Genomic DNA, 18,642 nt, shown 5'->3' on the forward strand with positions numbered 1-18,642 from the left:
CCTGGTTGATGTGAGAGGTCAGAGGAGAAAGGGCAGATTGCTTGGAGATGATAGAAAAGCACCCGTAAGTCAAATAAGTCACTCGTTACAAGCAAGGAATGCAGAATACCATCTATGGACGCACAACATGTGACACCTTGAAGAAGACAACAGCATGTCTTCTACAACAGCAGAAGACATACCAGGTGACGTTACTGTCAGCTAATGTTACCGGCACCAGACTTAGGGGTAATCTAGACCGGCAGCAAAGGTTACACAGCCTAGGAAGCACTGTGTAGCCTGTGGATTAATATGGAGAGAGGACACACGTTAGCGTCATGCTCAAGCCAGAGCTAGTTTTATTCTGAGCTGCGCACTCATAACATTTTACAATTTCCACAACATGGTGTGAACAAATACAAATGAATCAAAATCTCTTCCACATCCAGTCCTACAAACATTTAGCAACTACGGTGTAACACTGGAGTTCACGGACAAAACTAGCTAGTTAGCATTACAACATCCGTCAGACCAATTCCCTACAAAATACAGCTAACTACATCTGGTCACACACCTACAGTCATGTTAACACATTACAGAACATTTACACGCATTTACCTTCGATATTAACCCAAGTGAAAGACATAAAACAACTTTAGCATACCTGTGGATTAATATGGAGAGAGGACACACGTTAGCGTCATGCTCAAGCCAGAGCCCAACAGCCAAAGTACAGTCCACAGTGAATTTTTTTCTTCTCCGTCATGGTGTACGTCATTTAACATGTCCATACTGGCGTCGGGTAGTAACAGAATTCAGGAACAGCCGGGTAAAATGGCATGGGATAGGGGACACAGGCCAACATACAATTTGCTCCTAACTTCCAGGGCTGAAATGAAGGTTGTCCAAGTTGGTTATATGTGAGCATTTCAGTAGGTTTTATTGCTCGAGTTGACCTTCTCACCGGTGGCGCTTCCTCATTTAATAGCCTTGGTTCAGGTTCACTATTGTCTGCTTGCTCTTCTGAATCTGCATTGTCCATATTGTCCTCCCTTGCTGGTTGATGTGGTAGCTCCTCAGCTGATGGTGTAGCAGCCGGTCCCGGCAGCTGAACTGAATCTGGCTCCGCAACTGGCTCACGTTCAGTTGGCTGCCATATTTGAGTGGTCTCTGTTGCTTGTCCCCTTGGCTGGAACTCTGGGGCTACAGCACTGAGTTCACTCGGAGGCCTTGGGGGTCTGACCCTCCTCCTTTCATACACTGGTATGGTCCTGAGACAATACGTGTATTGTTCTTCATCCTCGGAATGTTCAGACTCCTGATCCACTGTTGTGTCACTGTTCTTTATCTGATTGTCCCTCTGTTTTTGGTTTTTCTTGAGTGCAGGCTGTCTCTGCTCATCCTGCTCCAAGGGCAAATCATTTACCGGAAGCAGCAGGTTACGGTGCAGGACAAGTAAGGTTTGATCTCCCTTTTCTGGCTGAACTCTGTACACAGGTCCATCTCCAATCTTTTCGATCACGCGATGAATTCTCTTCTCCCAATAAGCACGAAGTTTACCCGGCCCACCCCTCTCTGACAAGTTTCTGACAAGCACCCGGTCTCCAGGCTGCAATACCCTGCCTTTCACATGTCGATCATAGGATTTCTTCCCCTTTGCAGAGCACTTCCCACTGTTATCTGAGGCAATTTTGTATGCCTCGTGCATGCGAGAAGCCCATTTCTGCGCATACTCTTGTTTGGACGTTGGTTCCTGTTGAGGTTTCAGGTCAAAGAGTAAGTCAACAGGCAACCGTGGCGCTCTTCCATACAGGAGAAAGAACGGTGAATAGCCTGTTCCCTCATGTCTCGTGCAGTTATACGCGTGTACTATGTGGGGTAAGTGATCCTTCCACTCAGCTTTTTTTTCCTCTTGCAGAGTGCGGAGCATCTGTAGAAGTGTCCTGTTCAGACGCTCAACTGGATTGCCCTACGGGTGATAGGGGGTGGTTCGAGAGTGGCCGATTCCTGCAAGCTGCTGCAGTCTCTGGAAAAGACCATTCTCGAACTCCCGGCCCTGATCGTGATGCAACTTTTCAGGGTATCCGAAGCGTGGAATAAAGTCATAGAAGATTTTCTCAGCTGCTGTTCTGCCTGACTTGTTCTTCGTTGGGTAGGCTTGAGCGAAGCGAGTGAAGTGATCTATCAGAACTAAAATGTACTCATAGCCACCTTTACTTCGTTCAAGATGGAGATAGTCAATGGAGATGAGTTCAAAAGGGGCACTGGTTGTTATTGTACCCGTGCTCTCTCTGGAATATTTGGCTTTTTTTGTTTAACACACTGGCACTGACGAATTACGTAGTCTTCAATTTCCCGTTGCATGAAGGGCCAAAAAAACATCTCTCTCACCAGGTGGATCACTTTGTCTGCGCCAACATGCCCCATATCATCATGCAAGTGTTTTAGTACAGTCAACTTCAGTTTGCTGGGCAGGACCAACTGTTTCCGCTGTCCTGTCTGCCTGTACAGTATTCCTTTATCCAGTGTGAGTCTGTTCCATTCATGTACGATTCTGCGTGTCTCTCGTCCCATTTGTCTTTTGTCTTTATCATTAGGATTCCATCCTCTTTTTTTTAGGTTTATCACCTCACAGATGGGAGCATCCTCCTTCTGAGCCGCTCTAACACTTTCTGGAGTGATAACCGGAATGCCTTCACAAAGTGCGTCTTCAGCATCATGATGCAGCTGTAGTGCAGCAACGCATGGCACATCACCGTCCCTCATAGCGTTGTCCCCCTGCCAGATGGCAGAGACAACATCTGGCGGCATTGTTTCTGTGTACTCTTTTAGATGGTTGCGAAGTGGTACTGGATATCGTGACAGGGTGTCAGCGTCTGCATTTGACTTGCCTGGCCAATATCTGATGGTGAAATGGAAGTCTGCTAACTCACCCACCCAACGATGTCCAACTGCATTCAACTTGGCCGTACTCAGAACATAAGTAAGGGGGTTATTATCCGTGTACACGCTGAAAGTGGGCGCATAATAGAGGTAATCTCTAAATTTATCACAGACTGCCCACTTTAAGGCCAGGAACTCCAGCTTCCCAGAATAGAGATGATAGTTCTTCTCAGCTGGTGAGAGTGTCCTGGAACCATAAGCGACAACACGGAGTTCGTTTCCCTGCTGTTGATAGAGAACTGCCCCCAGACCTTCATTCGATGCGTCTGTGTGAAGGACAAATGGCAAATCAAAGTCTGGGTAGGCCAGGATGGGAGGACTGCATAGCATGTCAACAAGGTGAGCCACCACCGCACTGTGTTGTGGTGTCCATTGGACAGGTACTTTAGATGAAAGCTGAGCACTATTTGCGTCCCTTGCCTTGGTCTTGTGGGATTTAGCTGGGTTGGTTTTGTAGTTAACGTCTCTAGGACAATTAGCTGAAACAGAGGCCTGGCTATCCGAGAAAAGTCCTGTATGAAGGTTCTATAATAACCTAGAAACCCTAAGAGAGCCCTGACCTCTCCTACGTTCTTTGGCTCTCTATCCTTGAGGTGCTGAATGGCCTCAAGGTCTTGAGGGTCTATCTGGATGCCTTTGCTGGTCACTAAGCGCCCTAGATATCTGACCTGACTTTTAAAAAGCTCACATTTTTTTGGCCGTAACTTGATACCGTTTTCTCGAAGGCGGCCAAAGACCTTCCTCAGGTCGTCGACATGTTCCTGGAAAGTCTTGGAGAAGCAGAGCACGTCATCTAAATATGGAGAGCAGCACTCATCCCTTAGACCATCAAGAACTCCCTCCATGCATCTTTGAAATGCTGCTGGAGCATTGGTCAGGCCAAATGGTAGTCGAATCCACTCGTAGAGACCCCATGGCGTGCTAAAGGCAGTCAGGTGTCTGGAACTCTCATCGACAAAACCCTGGTGGTAAGCACATCCTTGATCGAGTATGGAGAACCATGAGTATCCCCCAAGATTATCTAGCAGATCTTGGATACGTGGAAGAGGGTGACGGTCAGGGACAGTTTTTCGGTTCAAGCCTCGAAAGTCAACACACAAGCATAGGCTCTTGTCTTTTTTTCTGACACAGACCACTGGAGACGAGTAGGGTGAGGTGGATTTCCTGATCCACCCGTGGTCAAGCAGGTTCTGGACATATTCCTTTACCTCTTTGTACAAGGGCTTGGGAACCGAATTGTAGGACGTTTGGACTGGTGTTTTGTCCTTTAGGAGGATTTGCTTTTTACTTCCATCGCTTCCTCCAACGTGCCCAGAACCGTTCTCTTTGTGAGTTGATATCGTGCTTAGTGGGGTTCTGAATAGGAATTTTGACTATTTTTGTGTACCCACTTGGAACCTCTACTAAAGCCGGAAACAGCTCCAACCCTTCAGGACAGTTACTCACTAGGTTGGGTTGAAACAGCATTGTCCCGCCCCTTGGCCACTCTCTAACTCTACACCTCACCTCACAAATCTCCCCTGCAGGAATTGTTACTCCTCTCCTTCCTGTCCTCACACTACACTCAAGCTCGGAAGCAGTTTCCTCAGGGGTGGAAAGCTGGAGAGTAGCAACCAAGGCCTCCACTGCACTGTCACTGACACTTAAAGCTTCTTTAAGTAAAGCAGAAATATCAGCCTCCCCTCTTTGTTCCTGGTTTGTTTTGATCATCTCAGCTATAACGTTACTGCCTAACAGAGGAGAGTTAAGAACATTCTTGCTGATCAATACTGGCACTTGTATAGTGACATGTCCATAATTTTGACTACAGACCTGGAGTTCAACATCTGCCCATCCCTCAAAAGGAACATCTGTACCATTAGCTGCCAAAATCTCCAAGGGCTGGTCAAAAAGGAGGGATTGGAGTGGCTGGATTTGGACATTGGGAAGTGTTTTTTCATCCATGCTCTCCCTACCATAGTCACTTGAGCCCCTGAGTCGAGCAGCATTTGTAGAGGAACTCCGTTTATAGCACATGAAACCATGCATCGCTTTCCTATGAGCTGTGCTATACACTTCCTTGGTGGTGGTTGATGCTGTGTGTCTGCTTTTATAGACCTGACTGGTGTTGAGGCCTCTTCAGCTGTCATGATCACTGGCTGCCCCGCTCCAGTGACCTCAGCCCGTTTCCCGACATTTTTTTCAGACACCCTATGGCGCGATGTCCTGCTTGTCCACAAACGAAGCAGTGAGGGCAGCTAATTTTTCCCTGTTGTACACAGTCATTGCATCGGCCCCTAGTCTCTCTTGTTGGTGCCGGAGATCGGACTGCTGATGGGCAGGTGTCCTTTGGTGTCGAACTCAGTAGGTTTACCCATCTGGGCCAGATGTTGGGTCAGTGATGACACTTGTGCGGTCAGTTCTGTAATAGCAGCACGATTAGCCTGTAACTCGATGTCGACTTTAGCTTGCTTACTTGAGTCACCCTCGTCAAGCTGAACTGTGCTTATCGTCACTGGTCGGGTTTTAGCTACAGTGCCAAGGCGTTTTAGTCTTTCTGCTTCCTCACTAGTCGACTTCGTGATTTGATCTAAGAGAAAATCATCAGTCACCTGTAGGTCTTTGAGGAAGGGTTTTAAATCATGTCGAACATGGTTGTTTTTTTCATTTAACCCTTGGTAAAGTGTGTGGAGAAATGTACCTTGAACTAGCCTTTTGTCATAGCTGAACTCCGCACCAGGCTGTTGAGACTCAAATAAAACTCGCTGCTTTAAACCCATGGTTTTGTACAAAAACTGCTGTGGGCTCTCTTTGTCTTGTTGTTTAGCATAACTTAACTCTTGAAAAAGCTCAGTCGTATTTTTATCCCTGATGTGTGCACGGAGAAAGCGCTTTAGCTCATTAACAGTTAAGTCATCTTTGTTAGTTAGCATCTCTCTGAATGAACCAGGTTTTATGATCTTAATCACAGTGCGAGTTACTTCTGACTCAGTAAAACCTTCTCGTAAACCTTCATCTATCTGTTTACAAAGACTGCTGTATGACATGTCAGAACCAACATCAGAGATTTGTCCACCATGTAACTTAAACTCTCTGCGTGGGAGCAAAGCAGCCACATCATTAAACCTCAGTACCTGTTCTCCCATACTGGAAGACAGACTCACCCTCCCATGGTGAGCACCCCGAACACCTGCTGTGAATGACTTGGTCGATGCTGGAGTGGTGGAGCTCCCGGCTGGTTGTGTGGGAATGTCTGTGGTTGGTGAAGTTGGATGTCTGCCTGGATGGTTGTAGTCCGGATGAGGTGGAGTGTGGCCTCCCGGCTGGTCGACTGCTATATCTCCTCTCTCGAATGTCGCAGCCTGGTTAGCTTCTACCCCTTCGGTGTCTGTGGCTAGCAGGTCACTCAGCATGTCTTCGAGGTGGAGAAGTTGGGACATCCCTCCATCCTCTAGGACTGACAGTTTCTCACTTCTGATGTAGTCGACAATCAGGTCATACAGTTCTGGTTCGCTCAGATCCTCAATGTTGCCAATTATACCACCATCATCAATTGAACTCGCAACTCTCAGGAGTTGACTTACACTCAAGTCGGACAGTCTCTTCTGAAGCTGGAAGACCAGCGTCCGTCGCAGGGTGACAGTGGCCATTTTTAACGTTACCACGGTGGACTCTGCTCTCTGGATGACGCACGATATTGCAGCCTTCCCTGAAGCTTTTGTCACCGGTTCACGTTGTTTTAGCACCCACTTCACCTGGTAAGGACGCTAGTTGATCCCGGACGAGCCCCCAATTGTTACCGGCACCAGACTTAGGGGTAATCTGGACCGGCAGCAAAGGTTACACAGCCTAGGAAGCACTGTGTAGCCTGTGGATTAATATGAAGAGAGGACACACGTTAGCGTCATGCTCAAGCCAGAGCTAGTTTTATTCTGAGCTGCGCACTAATAACATTTTACAATTTCCACAACATGGTGTGAACAAATACAAATGAATCAAAATCTCTTCCACATCCAGTCCTACAAACATTTAGCAACTACGGTGTAACACTGGAGTTCACGGACAAAACTAGCTAGTTAGCATTACAACATCCGTCAGACCAATTCCCTACAAAATACAGCTAACTACATCTGGTCACACACCTACAGTCATGGTAACACATTACAGAACATTTACACGCATTTACCTTCGATCTTAACCCAAGTGAAAGACATAAAACAACTTTAGCATACCTGTGAATTAATATGGAGAAAGGACACACGTTAGCGTCATGCTCAAGCCAGAGCTAGTTTTATTCTGAGCTGCGCATGAGCGGAGCCTGTAGCTACGTTCTCTCCAATGTCTCCACAGCAGCACCACAGCGCCCTCTACTGACGTGATCATATAATATCTTAATATAACGTCTTAAAGAGTGCATCATTTATTAACAAGGAAAAAAGGGGGGGGGGGTGTTTTAATAACAACTAACGTGTAGCATTTCCAACCTACAACACTAACAACAGGAAATTGGGGCTACAATTTGCACAGGCTCACCAAAATTGGACAATAAATGGATAAATAAATAAATTCCTTCATGGGATGGACATGGCACTCTGTTGGATTTAGATCTGGTGACTATGACTCATTGTCATTGACTATGACAGCAGGAAGATGGATCGGTCTCAAGGCATCAAACAAAGCAAGTTGTTGCCTTCTTTTGCCCCAGGAGTGGAATGAAGTAACCCAACAGCGCTTTGAAAGACGCACGAAAGCAAGTATTGATATCTAAACTCTGACGTATTGTCTGTGTTTAAAAATGATTATAAACTTCTTTTCTTTGGTTTATTCGAGATTGCAATTCTGCATCTTTTTTGTTATTTTGTCCATAACAAATAAAAATCTCAATTTTGGGAGACATTTCATTAGTAGTTTATAATAAAACTAATTGAAACGTACACGTACACTGAACAAGTCCAAGTTATCCATCCAGTTAACACTCAGCAAGTCAATCAGCAACGTTTTCAATTATTCCTTCTGATTTATTGCATTATGATGGAACCTGACAAATCATTTGACCACAGTTAATCCTGTGATGTGTTAATTCCTTTCCATTCTGCAGGTTATTAAAATGCTTGTGTCGCGACGAGCCATAGTAGTTTGAGTGAGGAAGACAACTTCCTTAAGAGTAGGGCTTACAGCTACGAGGGCAAGTCATATTATGCCTATTTCTTAAGTCATGCGTTTTATGTTTTCGCCAGCAGCGGAACTACTTTATAGTCACTGTATCTCACTGTTATTAGCGAGTGAGTTCTAATATCGATCATATTTCTTAAGGTTTTGGAGATGACTTGTATTTGTTCGGTACACACAGTATTGCTTATCTTCCCCCCAATATCTAACGCGGATGATGGTGAAGTAGGTTATTAAGACGATACATTCGTGACACTCATTCTAACACTTTATTGAGTTAAAGAACCTTTTGATTAAGTTCTCACCCGGGATCTATATGTTTGACCTATAACCCCTCCGTCGAGTGAGCTCGTCCTTACATACCGATTAGGTCCCTAATGCCCTTGGGGGATGACTGGTACCTCTATGTATCAAGATAAGGGCACTCACCGGTGTCAGCAGCTTTCGAAGCGGTTTTCTTGTCATTCAGCCCCTTGGAGGAGCCCCCTCAGTGGAAAAGAATCCCCCGGAAACAAATGTTTTTTTGTTCCCCAAAAAGGAGAATTTTTATTTATATAAAAAAGTGAAAAGGTTTACAAAGATTGAATAGAAAACAATAAAAGCAGTTATATCTTTCAAACCCTAAAGGTTAAAAAGGCAGTGCATCAATAGTTAATGACCTAGATTCCCTGTTTTCGTGTCCGAGCAAGAAACAAGAAGAGAGCGCCTTTCGTGTGTTAAAACATGTTGGCTTATATACTTTTCTAACAGAAGCAATGTGCGTCACCGGGGTTTTGTTTGCGTCGATCGCATTTTCGGTTCGGAAACTTGATCAAAGCAGGTTCGTGCGTTATTTACGCTACTAAGCGCTTTATATAGAAACATTTTCACACCTCGTGAAACGAGGTTTGTGAAACGGCTTCACACCTCAAGGCGCTATTTGCGCTACTGAGTGTCTATACAGGAAAACAGCTTCACATATCAAACGGAAACATTCTTTTTATCTTTTTGGTGCAGGACTCTTGGTGCACAAAGCAAAGCATTATGTTTTTGTTAGCATTTTTGTTATACACAGTATCCGGCTATACAACACTTGTCTTTGGTGAAGGAATATTTATATAGCTTTCTGTGGAGCAATTATAGATTGAATGGATAAATTCCATTTGACTGGTGCTTTTAGCATTGGTCATGGGCGAAATTCAGTGATACAGGTTGATTTCATCAGTGCGTCGGTGTGCTCGGGGGTCTGAGCTTTGGCTCCTTATCCGGGCCTAATGGGCCTGTGAATCTGTCACCCATCCTCTTGGATGACGGCCCCAATGGACTGCTAATCTCCCTCTGAGCCTTGGGAAACTGGGAACATACCCTGGAGCCAGCTAGCTGCGCTAACGAGATTTGGGAAAGCTGGTGGTGGGTGGAGGTCACATGCCCCCTTTCCCTCCACGGTTCCCAGATGCGTCCTGTCAGGCCGATCTGTGCTCCCTCATTATGTGTCCTCAGTCTGTTCCTTTCCTTGTCCACTTTATCCATTACGGTGTGTGTGGGCATGAAAGGCTGGCCAGCACTCCTACGTCCCCCCCAACACCTGTTCACATTCAAATAATTAGCTGAATGATTTTAGCCTTTTTGAAAAAAGGAGTCGTGATTCAAGTCAACAAGAGTTGGACTCGACCCTCAGCCCGAGTCAGGAATCCAGCGATGAATCCAAAAAAGGAATTTTGCCTTTTGACTTGGAATCCCTTGATGACCCTTTCAATCTCTCCTCTCCTCGTTTTCTGCTTCTATCTCTGCTGCCAAAAGCTCTTTCTACCAATCCAGAATTGAATCTTCATTTTCTTACCCCAAAAAACTCTTCTCGATCTTCTCCAATCTCCTCAAACGCCCTACCCCTCCTCCCCCCTCCCCCCTTCTTCCGGGAGACTTTGTCAACTACTTCACCAAGAAAATAGCTGACATACGCTCCTCTTTTTCAAACCCACTTCCTACTTCTCGCGTCCCACCGACCTCACCTCTTTCGCCCTCACTTTCCTCTTTCACCGCCCTCTCTCCTAACCAAATTCTTACCCTAGTAACCTCTGCCCGTCCGACCACCTGCTCTCTTGACCCCATTCCATCACATCTTCTACAATCTATCGCACCTGACCTTCTTCCGTTCCTCACCTGTCTCATCAACAACGCTCTGTTATCTGGCTGTTTTCCCAATTCTCTGAAGGAGGCAAGAGTCAACCCCCTCCTGAAGAAACCTACCCTCAACCCTTCAGAAGAAAACAACTACAGACCGGTCTCTCTTCTTCCCTTTTTGTCCAAAACCCTTGAACGTGCTATCTTTAATCAACTCTCCTCTTATCTCCACTGTAACAACCTCTTTGACCCCCACCAGTCAGGTTTCAAGGCAGGCCACTCCACAGGGACTGCTCTCCTTGTTGTCTCAGAGCAACTCCACACTGCTAGAGCTGCCTCTCTCTCCTCTGTCCTCATCCTTCTGGACCTCTCTGCTGCATTTGACATGGTCAACCACCAGATCCTTATTTCCTCCCTTCAGGAACTTGGTGTCACAGGCTCTGCTCTCTCCCTTCTCTCGTCCTACCTCGACGGCCGCTCCTACCGGGTAACCTGGCGAGGATCTGTGTCGGAACCATGTCCTCTTACTACTGGAGTTCCCTCCTGTTCTCACTCTACACCAACTCTCTTGGCGCTGTCATTCGCTCGCATGGCTTCTCTTACCACAGCTATGCCGATGACACCCAACTAATTCTCTCCTTCCCTCACTCGGACACCCAGGTGGCGGCTCGGATCTCTGCCTGTCTAACTGACATCTCTCAGTGGATGTCCGCCCACCATCTGAAAATCAACCCCGACAAGACTGAACTACTTCTCTTTCCCGGAAAAGATTCGCTTACCCAGGACCTGACAGTCAACTTTGGAAACTCCGTGCTAACGCCCACTTTGACCTCTAAGAACCTCGGCGTCACACTCGACAGCCAACTCTCCCTGACTCCCAACATCACTGCGACAACGCAATCCTGCAGATACACGCTCTACAACATCAGGAGAATACGTCCCCTTCTCACTCAGAAGGCAGCGCAGGTACTGATTCAGGCTCTTGTCATTTCCCGCCGGGACTACTGCAACTCCCTCCTGGCTGGTCTCCCTGCCACCGCCATTCGACCTCTGCAGCTCATTCAGAATGCAGCAGCTCCACTGGTCTTCAACCTTCCGAAATTCTCCCACACTACTCCACTCTACTACTCTCTTCACTGGCTACCGGTGGCTGCCCGCATCCAGTTCAAAACATTGGTGCTCACGTACCATGCTGTGAATGGATCGGGTCTAGCTTACATCCAGGACATGGTCAAACCCTACATCCCAACCCGCACTCTCCGCTCTGCATCTGCAAAACTGCTCGTTCCTCCATCACTGAGAGCAAACACTCGACTAGATCACGACTCTTTGCTGTCCTTGCGCCAAAATGGTGGAACGAGCTCTCTGAAGACACCAGTACCGCAGAGAGCCTTCACATCTTCCGCCGCAAACTAAAGACACACCTCTTCAGACTCTACCTCGACTAAAGACTAACAAATTGTAGCACTTAAATTGTACTTGTAACGTCACTCATCTATAGCAAATTGTAAATTGGCTTATTTGAAGAAATTGCACTTTCTTGTTTCTTGTTCTGAGTTTGTACCCTGTGGTTGAATGCACGTATTGTACGTCGCTTTGGATAAAAGCGTCCGCTAAATGACATGTAATGTAATAATGTAATGATATGCAGGATTAGACATATTGATGTCTGACAAAATGGTACAGCGCATCATCTGACTGTGTCCTCAGAAAGATGCACTTGCAATCAAGACGGAGGCAGCGAAGGAGGTTGTGTGAGCAGTACACGCCAGCACAGACTCTTATTCGGCTACATATATATATTTATATATATTTATCAAGACACGCTTGCAGCTCTGTGACGATCCGCTCACCGTGAGGCTCAGAGGAGAATGCTAATGTCACTACGCTAACATGCTAATGTATGGGAGAAGGTTTACTGTGTTCTCTATCTCGGGGGGGGCTCTAAATTACCCAAAGGAATATGTGAGAATGAATGGTTGTCTCTATGTCCCTTTATCGTTTCTGTAAATTAATTTTTTTACTTAAGGTCATTCGCTTAATTTCTTTCAGAAAGCGACTTTCAGCCAGTCTGGAGACCAAGAGACACAGTTTTATCCAAACATCCCATTCCCCACATTTTCTTCCCCTCCACATGCTGACATCAAAAGGTTGGACATTGAGCCAGGCAGCTTAACACACACTCATTTCCACGCAGACACACTGCCCCCCCCCCACACGTGGTGTGAAATAGTTTGAGGATTTCGCTAAATTCAAAGCCTGGAATAATGTGTTTAATTAAGCCAAAACAGGCCAGACGACTGTTTTTCTAATATACACTTCTTGCGTACACATTTTATTTATACTTTTATACTTCAGTAACTTTTTATTTCTTTTGTATATTTTGATATTTAGTAGTATGCTAAATACTGTTAGTGGTATGCTGTCGGACAGAACAGAATTTCGTTACAACAATGACAATACAAAACTTTTAGCCCCCTTTTAATTATTGAATATTGTTTTGTTTCATTTTGCATGTCCTGTTTGTGCAGCAATTTGTGAAGTGCCTCAAACTGTGGCACAATAAATAGAAATGTACATGGCCCGTTGCAAATAAATGAAATGAATAAATAAATAAATTAGCTGACAAAACATGCCAATTATCATTTTCAGCATAATTTGATTTGAAGACTAGTTTGTGAATCAGAGAGTCCCCCTTTCCACTGCACCCCTGCCCACGTGATTCTGATGCTAATTACATTTCAAAATAAAGTACCAACACTCACACACAGGAAGTGGCAGACGGCCGCTACATCCCAGCCCCTAATTATAACACTGTAGTAATTACCAAAAAAACACCATAAAACATACATCAAACAATTGTCCATGATTAATATTTCAATAAGAGGGTGTAGTCATCTTCTTTCACGAACGAGTCTAGTCTAGGCTAGACTCCTTCGTAGAGGTTCAAGCACTTAGCCTGTCAAGGTGATCTTTACCACCACCTTTGTCAAGTGAGTAGATAAGTCAGTCAAAAGTAATTGTCTCTTCAGACCTCTGCTTCCAGTAGCAAACAGACTTTGGTTATTGGCCTATCTAAACAATTGGTCTTGGTCTTGATAAGTAGCCTTCGTACTAGTCCTTTTCTGTCTGGAAAGTTTTGAATTACCTTTCCCATGACCCAGGAATTACGAGGTGCTGTTTCGTCCACTATGAGAACTATATCTCCAATCACGAAGTTGCGTTTCACGCCAGTCCACTTCTGGCGTTCCTGGAGCTGCGTCAAGTACTCCTGGACCCATCGCTTCCAGAACAGATCGGACATGTACTGGACTTGCTTCCAGCGGCGGCGAGTGTAGAGGTTGTCCTTCTGAAACTCCCCTGGTGGTAGAGATGGGGATGTTTTCAGCAGCAACAAATGATTGGGGGTCAATGCCTCCAAATCATTCGGGTCGGGAGAAGAGTTGGTGAGCGGACGACCGTTAATGATGGACTCTACCTCACAGAGAACGGTATGAAATCCGTCCTCATCAAGATTCTGTACCTTAAAGGTAGAATTGAGAACTTTACGTATGGATCTTATCAATCTTTCCCAAACTCCCCCATGATGTGAACCTGTAGGAGGATTAATGTTCCACTTGATACCTTTCTGTAGAAGAATGTCATTAATCTGAGCATGATTCCAGACTTCAATAGCCTCCCTCAACTCACGCTCTGCTCCAACGAAGTTTGTTCCATTATCCGAGCGTATTTCCTGGACTTGGCCGCCCCTTGCTACGAAACGTCGCAGTGCATTGATAAAAGCACTGAACAAGGTCGCTACTTCAATATGGATCCCTCATATTGTCAAACAGGTGAATAAGACTCCATATCTCTTCACCATGCTCCTGCGGCTCTTGACTTCGAAAGGGCCGAAGAAGTCCACTCCTACCCTGGTGAATGGGGCTTCTTCTGGGCAGACTCTGTCAACGGGCAGATCTGCCATCTGTTGGCACCCCGGAGCGGCTTGCAACCTACGACAGACCACACACTTGGTCAGGAGTCTTCTTATAGCTGTAGTAGCACCTGGAATCCAATACGTCTGACGTAGTCTTGACAACAAATAATTGCGTCCGCCATGGCCCACCTCTAGATGAATATGTTTGAGAAGAATGTTGGAGATGTGGGAATCTTTGGCTAAGATGATGGGATGCCTGCTTTCTTCGGGCATAGCTGCCCTACTTAGTCTTCCACCAACTCTCAAAATGCCATCCTCCAACACTGGCGAAAGCTTGTAAATGGAGCTGTTCTTCCTAACACTTGTGTCAGTCTGCAGGCTGATACGCTCATCAGAAAACCGCCTTCTCTGGCAAAATTTGATAATTTCAAATTCTGCCTATGCTAGTTCTTCCACTGTGAGCAAACTGCTACAGGCCAGGGCTTTGATCACCTCCGCTTTATGCTCTGAGGAAAGGTGATGTTGCTTACTCAAGTTCAGCTGCCTCGTTTTCTGGCTGAGGGACACGAGCAGATTCTTAAACCTGAGGATCCAAGCCATGGCCCTTTTCAGATGAGTCCAAGAAGAGAAGTGATTCACTAAGCGAGTGGTGGCGTCCACCTCTGACCCTTGCATGGCATTCACTATAACGCTAACCTTGACCTCTGGATCATCTGGTAGGAGTTTACCTGAACGATCTGGATTCGCAGGCCAGTCCTGTTCGGGGTGTAGCAGATACTCTGGTCCTGACGGCCAGGTCTTATTCTTGAGGAACGCATCTACCTTCAACCCTCTGGAGGCCACATCTGCGGGATTGCTCGTGGTACTTACGTACCTCCATTGAGATGCCTGAGACGCTTTAAGGATTTCTGAAACTCTATTGGCCACAAAGGTACGGAACCTTGATGTTTCATTCCTTATGTACTTTAGCACCGACGTGCTATCTGTCCAAAACAATGATGGCTGAAGCCTCATATGTAATTCCCTTTTCCAAAACGTGTCCATGCGGCTTGCCATGGTAGCAGCCGTAAGCTCCATACGAGGTATCGAAACTGACTTCAATGGAGCTACCCTGGATTTTCCCATGACGAAGGCGCTATGCACCAGGGACTGCGTTTTGCAAGAGCAGATAGGTCACAACACCATAACCGTCTTCACTTGCATCTGTAAAGTGATGCAATTGTGCTGCCATGACTTCTCCAAAGTCTAATGGTTTTAGGCACCTAGGGATCTGGAAGTCTTCCAACTGACTGAGTTCCTCTAACCATTGTGTCCATTCCTGTGAAGCGGAGGGTGGTATAGGCTCGTCCCAACCAAGTTCTTTTCTACACAGCTGTTGCAGGATGATCTTGGCAGTGAGGACGACGGGACTCAAAATTCCCAAAGGATCATAAATTGAACTTACGACAGAGAGGATGCCCCTTCTTGTCAGAGGTTTTTGTTGCACCATGATCTTAAACTTAAAGGTATCTGATTGAAGGCAGAATTGTACCCCAATACCCTTTCCACGGGAAGTGTGTCCTGCTCCAAGTCCAAGTCCTTCATATCTTTTGCCCTTTGATCTTCTGGTATTGGTACGTCGATTACTCGTCCATTTAGTCAACTTAAAGCCGCCTTTGGAACAGATGGACACCAGATCGTGCTGGAGTGCCACTTTCTCGGTGGCTGTGGCTACAAGGCAATCATCCACATAGAAACAATGTAAAACCTTCTCGATAGCTTCCCGGCTGAACTGCCCTACATTGTCCTCAGCACATTTTCTAAGTGCAAAATTAGCACAACTTGGTGATGAAGTTGCACCAAAGAGATGCACCTTCATTCTGAAGTCCACCAGTTCTTGCACAAAGTCACCATCGGGCCACCAGAGAAACCTCAGCAAATCCATGTCTTCAGCTGGTACTCTCACATGATGGAACATGGACTCTATGTCTGCCAAGATTATCACTGGTTCCTTCCTGAATCTGGTCACGACGTCTATCAATGAGCTGGTGAGATCTGGTCTCTGCAGGAGCTGATCATTGAGAGACGTCATCTGGAAAGGTGCTCCGCAGTCGAACACCACCCGCATCTTCCCCTTTCGAGGGTGGTAGACACCATGGTGTGGGATATACCACAATCTCCCATCATCACGAGCCAGTTCCTCAGCAGTCGGAAAGACACATCTCTCTTGAACCTCCTTTGAAGGTTTAGAGTACGCTGCTCAGCGACTTTTCTGTTATTTGGCATGTTTAATTTGCATTCTCTCAGGGGCAATGCGATCTGGTAATGTCCGTTCACAAGGCTCGCTGAATTTCTGACCAGCTTCATGAATTTTTGGTCTTCCCTTGACAAAGCAGGTTGCTCCTCGTGGCTGCATTCTGGGAAATCAGTTTTGAACTGTTGCTGCCAGAGCTTATCCAAGTTTGAAACTGAAACTCTATTGACTGTGACAATGTCAAATCCATCGCTGCTGTCTCCTACCAATGGTCCATTAACAGTCCTCCCTAGAATTGTTTTGATGGCATAAGGTCCATCGTTCACGCTACGGATCACTTCTAATGGTTCCAAGGCCTTTGGCATGTTAGTTCCTATTAGCAGCTCGATTTCTGCGTCAATCTCTGGCAGATGAACATGTCGCAAGTGAGGCCATCTCTGAAGATCCTGTCGACGTGGAATATTCCCCTTATTGACAGGCATACTCTCCTGAGTGAAAGTACTTGGCAATTCGCAAAATATCTCACCATCCAGACCAGCCACCTCGAGACCTGTGACTAATTGGGTGTTCATGACCTTCTCTTGACCCATACGTAAAAGGATACGAGTTTTCTTTCCTGTGAGATTAAGCCTATTCATTAAGTTCTCAGTGCAGAAAACAGCAGTGCTTCCTTGATCTAGGAAAGCATAAGTGAGCACTGTCTTATTACCTTTCCTAGACTTAACCTGTACTGGGACTATGGGAAGTTTACATTCTTCCTCACCAGCCCCAGTGAGGCCATTGGACATTAAGGCTCTGCCCACTGCCGTGCCTGGCTCTTGTTCAGTTTCAGATTTTGCTTGCTTCTCCTTAAACTGAATATGAAGCATTGTGGGGTGCTTCATACAACACACTTGGCATGTCAACCGTTTTTGACAATCTTTGCTGATATGTCCTGTACATAAACAGGCAAAGCAAACACCATTTTCTTTTAAGAATGTGATCTTTTCGGTGCGAGTCTTCTCTTCCAGGTGAGGGCATGACTCTAGAGTGTGTTCACCTTCGCAAAACAGACAATCTTTGATGGGTAAGGCAGTGTACCGTTTCCATTCCCGTGTTCCAATATTCCTATTTTCCACCGTGGTCGCAGTTGTAGCGAAAGTACTTCCTTTGGGTTTAGAGATGGTTCGATTCGTACTTTTACTTAATGCTTGCGCGGGGTCTTGGATATTCCCGAACACTGGGTGTGTTAGAATTCTAACTTGCCTTTCAACGAAATTAACAATGTCGCTGAATGTGGCCCTTTGGTTACGGCTCTCTTGTATCTCGCAGGCTACTGTTCTCCAGCAATCCCGAAGCTTGTATGGCAATTTCTTTACTATTGTGAGCATATTAGCGGGCATATCCAGTTCATACATATACTGTACGCCATTCATCACGTTGCTACAGCTTCGAAGAAACAAACCGTAATCCTGTAATGCATTAACATCTTCGGATCTTATTGGGGCCCATGACAGAACTTCGTTCATATAAGCAGTGGCAATTATTTGCTCATTACCGAAGTGTTCCTGTAGCAAAGCCTTAGCCTGAGCATAACCCCTTTCAGGGTCAACATGCTGACAACTTCGTACAAGTTCCCTTGGGCGACCTCTAGTGAACTGTTCAAGGAAATACAGGCGATCACTGCAATTGCTCGACTTGCTTTCGACACCGTTCTCAAAAGCTCTTATAAAAGTGTGAAACTGTAATGGGTTGCCATCGAAAGCCTGCAGATCTCTTTTGGGTAGAGATGCCATTTGTTGTTGCTGTACCAGCAAGGTGGTTATTTCATTTTGCCTTTTCAGAATGTCAATAACGTCGTTTTGACCACTTTGGCCTAAAGGCCCTTCGTTGCTAAAAGTGGTTCCATGCTCGTGCATATGGTGCTGAGAAGTAGAAAGTTGAACATGTGAACTTTGGGTGGCCATTCTGACCTTAGCTCTTGTGGCTGGATTGCTGATGCTATTCGCGACTTGCTCGTCCCTCTTAGGTGCTGCCAACGTCTGAGGAACAAATGTAGCAGCATCAGCTCTCAGCTGCATTGACTGTGTTTGTGCTTCACCAAAGTAAGGATTCATGTTGTCGTATTGTCTTGCGCTGCCTTTAGAACCGGTCATGCTTGCTGCCCTTAGCACGCTCACTTTAGCCATGTGTGCAGCGATTTCCTCGTCCATCTTGAGTCTCTCTTTTCCTTTTCGTATATTTTCCTCTTCCTCCTCCAGCGCATGTTTGTCCTCAAGAAGTCCTTGTCGTGCCATTAGTGCTGCCAGGTCAGCTTCAGCATTTATGCGAGCAGAAGAAATGC

The 18,642-nt window shown here is 45.9% G+C and overlaps 1 long non-coding RNA gene across 1 annotated transcript; it reads right to left on the reverse strand.

Annotated features, from left to right (window-relative positions):
• Positions 1–309: 309 nt before the first annotated feature.
• Positions 310–8,760, reverse strand: LOC144390724 (uncharacterized). Its single transcript, XR_013454564.1, has 2 exons — positions 8,500–8,760; positions 310–6,769 (listed from the first exon to the last, which is right to left on the reverse strand). It is a non-coding gene; the product is annotated as an uncharacterized LOC144390724 (long non-coding RNA).
• Between the last annotated feature and the right edge of the window lie 9,882 nt (positions 8,761–18,642).

This window comes from Gasterosteus aculeatus, chromosome Y (genome assembly GCF_964276395.1).
Source record: "Gasterosteus aculeatus chromosome Y, fGasAcu3.hap1.1, whole genome shotgun sequence".
NCBI lineage: Eukaryota > Metazoa > Chordata > Actinopteri > Perciformes > Gasterosteidae > Gasterosteus > Gasterosteus aculeatus.